Source organism: Cryptomeria japonica, unplaced genomic scaffold (genome assembly GCF_030272615.1).
Source record: "Cryptomeria japonica unplaced genomic scaffold, Sugi_1.0 HiC_scaffold_1140, whole genome shotgun sequence".
NCBI lineage: Eukaryota > Viridiplantae > Streptophyta > Pinopsida > Cupressales > Cupressaceae > Cryptomeria > Cryptomeria japonica.
In genome coordinates, this window is record NW_026729752.1 from 1 (window position 1) to 7,794 (window position 7,794).

A 7,794-nucleotide genomic window follows, 5' to 3' on the forward strand; every position below is an offset into this window, starting at 1 on the left:
TCCAAGGTGCGGCCTGCACGAAGTCGGAGCCCGGTTTGCCCCGGGTGTGCACCTCGGGTGGGCACCTTGGTGCGCATGCCTTGCCTGGGCTGCGCACCAGGGCGGGCTCAAGATGGCACCCGCGTTCCTTTTTTTTCACTATCTTTCAAAACGGAAATTTTAAAATCTCATTTTTTTTTGCCTTTTTCTGGAAATTAGTGAAGGCAGCGCATCAAAGGTGCGCACCTCGCTGCCCACCACGGTGCGCAACGCCGGTGGGCACCCGGGAGTGCTTCGAAGTGTGCTCCAAGGTGTTGCGTGCACGTTGTCGGAGCCCGGTTTGCCCCGGGTGCGCACCTCGCGTGCACCTTCGTCGGGGTGGGCACCTTGGCTTGGTTTGCCCCGGCTGCGCTCCGAAGCGGGGTTATTGGAGCGCCGCCTCTTTTTTTGTCGGAGCGTTTGGTGGGGTTTCTCGCATTGGCTCTTCCGAGGCCCGGTTGCCACCCTGGCGCGCACGAAGTCGGAAGTAGGGTTAATTGCCCGGGTGCGCACCTTTGCCAGGGTGGCACCTTACCTGGGCTGCGCACCAGGGCGGGCTCAAGATGGCACGCGCGTTCCGTTTTTTTCACTATCTTTCAAAACGGAAATTTTAAAATCTCCTTTTTTTTTTGCCTTTTCTGGAAATTAGTGAAGGCAGCGCATCAAAGGTGCGCACCTCGCTGCCCACCTTGGTGTGCTCTGAGGTGCGCACCCGGGAGCGCTACGAAGTGTGCTCCAAGGTGCGGCGTGCACGTTGTCGGAGCCCGGTTTGCCCCGGGTGCGCACCTCGCCTGCACCTTGGCCGGGGTGGGCACCTTGGCTGGGTTTGCCCAGGGTGCGCTCCGAAGCGGGGTTACTGGAGCGCCCCCTCTTTTTTTGTCAGAGAGTTTGGTGGGGTTTCTCGCATTGGCTCTTCCCAGGCCCGGTTGTTGGGTGCGCTCCCACCCTGGCGCGCGCGAAGTTGGAAGTTGGGTTAATTGCCCGGGCGCGCACCTTCGCCAGGGTGGGCACCTTGGTGCGCAAACCTTGGCTGGGCTGCGCACCAGGGCGGGCTCAAGATGGCACCAGCATTCCCTTTTTCTCACTATCTTTCAAAACGGAAATTTTAAAATCTCGTTTTTTTTTTGCCTTTTATGGAAATTAGTGAAGGCATCGCATCAAAGGTGCGCACCTCGCTGCCCACCTTGGTGTGCTCCGAGGTGCCCACCACGGTGCGCAACGCCGGTGCGAACCCGGGAGCGCCCCGATGTGTGCTCCAAGGTGCGGCGTGCACGAAGTCGGACCCCGGTTTGCCCCGGGTGCGCACCTCGCGTGCACCTTGGTGCGCACACCTTGGCTGGGTTGCGCGGCCTGGTGGGCACCATGGTGCGCACCAAGGAGCGCTCCGAAGTGTGCTCCAAGGTGCGGCGTGCACGAAGTAGGAGCCCGGTTTGCCCCGGGTGCGCACCTTCGCCGCGGTGGGCACCATGGCGTGCACGAAGTCGGAGCCCGGTTTGCCCCGGGTGCGCACCTCGCGTGCACCTTCGCCGGGGTGGGCACCTCGGCTGGGTTGCGCGCCCTGGTGCGCACCAAGGAGCGCTCTGAAGTGTGCTCCAAGGTGCGGCGTGCACGAAGTCGGAGCCCGGTTTGCCCCGGGTGTGCACCTCGCGTGCACCTTCGCTGCGGTGGGCACCTTGGCTGGGTTGCGCGCCTTGGTGGGCACCATGCAGTGCACGAAGTCGGAGCCCGGTTTGCCCCGGGCGCGCACCTCCGCCAGGGTGGGCACCTTGGTGCGCACAACTTGCCTGGGCTGCGCACCAGGAAGGGCTCAAGATGGCACCCGCGTTCCGTTTTTTTCACTATCTTTCAGAACGGAAATTTTAAAATATCGTTTTTTTTTGCCTTTTCTGGAAATTAGTGAAGGCAGCGCATCAAAGGTGCGCAACGCTGGTGCGAACCTGGGAGCGCTCCGATGTGTGCTCCAAGGTGCGGCGTGCACGAAGTCGGACCCCGGTTTGCCCCGGGTGCGCACCTCGCGTGCACCTTGGTGCGCACACCTTGGCTGGGTTGCGCGCCCTGGTGGGCACCATGGTGCGCACCAAGGAGCGCTCCGAAGTGTGCTCCAAGGTGCGGCGTGCACGAAGTCGGAGCCCGGTTTGCCCCGGGTGCGCACCTCGCGTGCACCTTCGCCGCGGTGGGCACCATGGCGTGCACGAAGTCGGAGCCCGGTTTGCCCCGGGTGCGCACCTCGCGTGCACCTTCGCCGGGGTGGGCACCTTGGTGTGCAGACCTTGGCTGGGTTGCGCGCCCTGGTGGGCACCATGGTGCGCACCAAGGAGCGCTCCGAAGTGTGCTCCAAGGTGCGGCCTGCACGAAGTCGGAGCCCGGTTTGCCCCGGGTGTGCACCTCGGGTGGGCACCTTGGTGCGCATGCCTTGCCTGGGCTGCGCACCAGGGCGGGCTCAAGATGGCACCCGCGTTCCTTTTTTTTCACTATCTTTCAAAACGGAAATTTTAAAATCTCATTTTTTTTTGCCTTTTTCTGGAAATTAGTGAAGGCAGCGCATCAAAGGTGCGCACCTCGCTGCCCACCACGGTGCGCAACGCCGGTGGGCACCCGGGAGTGCTTCGAAGTGTGCTCCAAGGTGCTGCGTGCACGTTGTCGGAGCCCGGTTTGCCCCGGGTGCGCACCTCGCGTGCACCTTCGTCGGGGTGGGCACCTTGGCTGGGTTTGCCCCGGCTGCGCTCCGAAGCGGGGTTATTGGAGCGCCGCCTCTTTTTTTGTCGGAGCGTTTGGTGGGGTTTCTCGCATTGGCTCTTCCGAGGCCCGGTTGCCACCCTGGCGCGCACGAAGTCGGAAGTAGGGTTAATTGCCCGGGTGCGCACCTTTGCCAGGGTGGGCACCTTACCTGGGCTGCGCACCAGGGCGGGCTCAAGATGGCACGCGCGTTCCGTTTTTTTCACTATCTTTCAAAACGGAAATTTTAAAATCTCCTTTTTTTTTTGCCTTTTCTGGAAATTAGTGAAGGCAGCGCATCAAAGGTGCGCACCTCGCTGCCCACCTTGGTGTGCTCTGAGGTGCGCACCCGGGAGCGCTACGAAGTGTGCTCCAAGGTGCGGCGTGCACGTTGTCGGAGCCCGGTTTGCCCCGGGTGCGCACCTCGCCTGCACCTTGGCCGGGGTGGGCACCTTGGCTGGGTTTGCCCAGGGTGCGCTCCGAAGCGGGGTTACTGGAGCGCCCCCTCTTTTTTTGTCAGAGCGTTTGGTGGGGTTTCTCGCATTGGCTCTTCCCAGGCCCGGTTGTTGGGTGCGCTCCCACCCTGGCGCGCGCGAAGTTGGAAGTTGGGTTAATTGCCCGGGCGCGCACCTTCGCCAGGGTGGGCACCTTGGTGCGCACACCTTGGCTGGGCTGCGCACCAGGGCGGGCTCAAGATGGCACCAGCATTCCCTTTTTCTCACTATCTTTCAAAACGGAAATTTTAAAATCTCGTTTTTTTTTTGCCTTTTATGGAAATTAGTGAAGGCATCGCATCAAAGGTGCGCACCTCGCTGCCCACCTTGGTGTGCTCCGAGGTGCCCACCACGGTGCGCAACGCCGGTGCGAACCCGGGAGCGCCCCGATGTGTGCTCCAAGGTGCGGCGTGCACGAAGTCGGACCCCGGTTTGCCCCGGGTGCGCACCTCGCGTGCACCTTGGTGCGCACACCTTGGCTGGGTTGCGCGGCCTGGTGGGCACCATGGTGCGCACCAAGGAGCGCTCCGAAGTGTGCTCCAAGGTGCGGCGTGCACGAAGTCGGAGCCCGGTTTGCCCCGGGTACGCACCTCGCGTGCACCTTCGCCGGGGTGGGCACCTCGGCTGGGTTGCGCGCCCTGGTGCGCACCAAGGAGCGCTCCGAAGTGTGCTCCAAGGTGCGGCGTGCACGAAGTCGGAGCCCGGTTTGCCCCGGGTGCGCACCTTCGCCGCGGTGCGCACCATGGCGTGCACGAAGTCGGAGCCCGGTTTGCCCCGGGTGCGCACCTCGCGTGCACCTTCGGCGGGGTTGCGCGCCCTGGTGGGCACCATGGTGCGCACCAAGGAGCGCTCCGAAGTGTGCTCCAAGGTGCGGCGTGCACGAAGTCGGAGCCCGGTTTGCCCCGGGTGCGCACCTCGCGTGCACCTTCGGCGGGGTTGCGCGCCCTGGTGGGCACCATGGTGCGCACCAAGGAGCGCTCCGAAGTGTGCTCCAAGGTGCGGCGTGCACGAAGTCGGAGCCCGGTTTGCCCCGGGTGCGCACCTCGCGTGCACCTTCGCCGCGGTGGGCACCATGGCGTGCACGAAGTCGGAGCCCGGTTTGCCCCGGGTGCGCACCTCGCGTGCACCTTCGCCGGGGTGGGCACCTCGGCTGGGTTGCGCGCCCTGGTGCGCACCAAGGAGCGCTCCGAAGTGTGCTCCAAGGTGCGGCGTGCACGAAGTCGGAGCCCGGTTTGCCCCGGGTGCGCACCTCGCGTGCACCTTCGCCAGGGTGGGCACCTCGGTGTGCTCCGAGGTGCGAACCCGAGAGCGCTCCGAGGTGCCCACGAAGTCGAAAGTCGGGTTAATTGCATTGTTTTCCCCGGGTGCGCTCCGAGGTGCGCAACATCGGCGCGCACCAAGGAGGGCTCCGAAGTGTGCTCCAAGGTGCGCACGATGGCGTGCACCTCTGGTGCGCACGATTCGGAGCTCGGTTTGACCGGGGTGCGCACACCTTGGCTGGGTTGCGCACCTTTTGTGCGCTCCAAGGTGCGCACGAAGTCGGAGCTCGGTTTGCCCCGGGTGCGCACCTTCGCCAGGGTGCGCACCTTGATGCGCACGCCTTGGCTGGGCTGCGCACCTTGGTGGGCGCCATGGTGCGCACCTTTCGTGCGCTCCAAGGTGCGCACGAAGTCGGAGCTCGGTTTGCCCCGGGTGCGCACCTTGGTGGGCGCCATGGTGCACTCCGAGGTGCCCAAGATTGGTGCGCACCAAGGAGCGCTCCGAAGTGCGCTCCAAGGTGCGCGCGAAGTCGAAAGTTGGGTTAATTGTCCGGTTTGCCTCGGGTGCGCACCTTGCGTGCACCTTCGCCAGGGTGGGCGCCTTGGTGCGCACACCTTGGCTGGGCTGCGCACACCTTGGCACCCGCGTTTCCTTCATTTTAAATTTTTTTTTTTTACAATCTCTCAAGTGGGAAATTCTATAATCTCAACTTTTTTTGCCTTTTCAGGAAACTTTTGAATGGAGCGCATCATTGGTGCGCTCCGAAGTGTGCTCCAAAGCTCTCTCCAGCTGCGTGCACCTGCCCCGGCCGCGCACCCGGCCCCGCCCAGCTTCGCTCACCTGTCCCGGGCGTCTGGTGCGGAACCTTAGAGTAAGAAACATCACCGTGCACCTTGGCCAACGTGCGCGACTCGACCGAGCGCGCACTGGCCGAGGTGCACACCGATTTCACCTGGGTGCGCGCGCAGCACCTCGGGCGCACCGGGGTGCGCGCACAACGCCCGGGTTGCACCGTGGCCTGTGTGCTCGGGGCGCCTCGGGTGCGCGCTCGGTGTCGCCCCCGCGCGCGCGGTAGTGCGGGCAGCGCACCCCGGCCCGGCCCGGCCCCGACGAGAACGCAAACGGGCAAAAGGTTTATTCAAATAGCATTGCGACGCCCGGCGAAAAACTAAAAAAGGGTGCAACACCGGGACTTCCCGGGAGGTCACCCATCCCAGTACTACTCCGGCCCAAGCGCGCTTAACTGCGGAGTTCTGATGGGATCCGGTGCACTAACGCTGGTATGATCGCACCCGTTATGAGCTTGTCGCAGTGTGTACTTAGCAAACCGCGACCCACGTGCGAATCCACCCCGGCCACCCACCCCCGTCGAGGTGCACACCCTCCCTCGCGAAGTGCGCCCCGTTCGCCAAGTGTGAGCCCTGCCCGGGTGCGCGCACCTTGCTAGGGCGTCGGGTGTGCACCCGGCCCGGCCTACGTGCGTGCACCTGGAGGGGGCGTCGTGTGCGTGCAGTGTCCCGTCTGCAACGCGGTGCCCACACACCACCTCGGGCGCAACGACCTGCGCTCACATGTGGGCCGAGTGCACCTTGGTGCATGTTCGGGGCGCCTCGGGTGCACGCTCGATCTTGCCCCGGTGCACCAAGGCGCTCGGTTTGCCCCGGGTGCGCACTTGGTGCAAGGTGGGCACCCAAAATAGGGATCAAGCACCAAAACACAAGTTTCGGGATGCAAAATGGGACCCAAGGACCACAAATGCGTTCCAAGACCCATGATGGGTCCACGAGAACAAAAATGTGTTCCGAGACTTAATAAACAAATATTGGGTTTTAGGAGAAGAAACATGCTCTGATGCCCAAAACGAGAATCGACCCCGAAAAGGCCACAGGCCAAAAGTGGGATGCGAGACAAAAAAAAATGGGACCCGAGGACCAAAATTGGGTTCCCAGGTCGAAGACAGGGCAACCGGACAAGAAACGACCTCTAAGGCTCGAAATGAGTCCCGGCGACTAAAACTTGACAAGAAGCACCCATCAGGCACCCAACTCGACACCCATGGGATGCCGACCCACCCGGGCTTCCACCTAGCACACCTTGGCACCCACCCACCCTCGCACCCAACCTCGCACCCAACTTAGCACCTTTGAACCCACATTGGCACTCACCCTGACCCTGGCACCTTGGAACCCACATTGGCACTCACCTTGACCCTGGCACCCACCTTTGCACTCACCTTGGGACCCACCCTGGCTCCCACCTCGGCACCCACCCAGACACCCACCTTGGTTCCTTGGCACCCACCTTGGATCCTTGGCACCCACCCCGACACCCACCTTGGCACGCAACTTGGCTACTTGCCACCCATCTTGGCTCCTTGACGCCCACCCCGACAACCACCCCGTGACCTACCCTGGCTAGGGTTGGTGCACACCCACCCTGGTGCCCACCTTGGCACCCACCCTATGACCCACCTTGGCACGCACCTTAGTACCCACCCCGTTACCCACCCTAGGACCCACCCCGTGACCCACCTTGGCCAGGGTGGGTGCCTTGGTGCGCACAACTTGCCTGGGCTGCACACCAGGGCGGGCTCAAGATGGCACCCGCGTTCCGTTTTTTTCACTATCTTTCAAAACGGAAATTTTAAAATCTCATTTTTTTCTTTTTTTTGCCTTTTCTGGAAATTAGTGAAGGCAGCGCATCAAAGGTGCGCAATGCTGGTGCGAACCCGGGAGCGCTCCGATGTGTGCTCCAAGGTGCGGCGTGCACGAAGTCCGAGCCCGGTTTGCCCCGGGTGCGCACCTCGCGTGCACCTTCGCCGGGGTGAGCACCTTGGCTGGGTTGCGCGCCCTGGTGCGTACCAAGGAGCGCTCTGAAGTGTGCTCCAAGGTGCGGCGTGCACGAAGTCGGAGCCCGGTTTGCCCCGGGTGTGCACCTCGGGTGCGCACCTCGCGTGCACCTTCGCTGCGGTGGGCACCTTGGCTGGGTTGCGCGCCTTGGTGGGCACCATGCAGTGCACGAAGTCGGAGCCCGGTTTGCCCCGGGCGCGCACCTCCGCCAGGGTGGGCACCTTGGTGCGCACAACTTGCCTGGGCTGCGCACCAGGAAGGGCTCAAGATGGCACCCGCGTTCCGTTTTTTTCACTATCTTTCAGAACGGAAATTTTAAAATATCGTTTTTTTTTGCCTTTTCTGGAAATTAGTGAAGGCAGCGCATCAAAGGTGCGCAACGCTGGTGCGAACCTGGGAGCGCTCCGATGTGTGCTCCAAGGTGCGGCGTGCACAAAGTCGGAGCCCGGTTTGCCCCG

At 62.9% G+C, this 7,794-nt stretch overlaps 1 non-coding gene across 1 annotated transcript; it reads right to left on the bottom strand.

The window, feature by feature from the left end:
• Positions 1–5,662: 5,662 nt before the first annotated feature.
• Positions 5,663–5,781, bottom strand: LOC131873164 (5S ribosomal RNA). The gene has a single exon (XR_009371183.1). It is a non-coding gene; the product is annotated as a 5S ribosomal RNA (ribosomal RNA).
• Between the last annotated feature and the right edge of the window lie 2,013 nt (positions 5,782–7,794).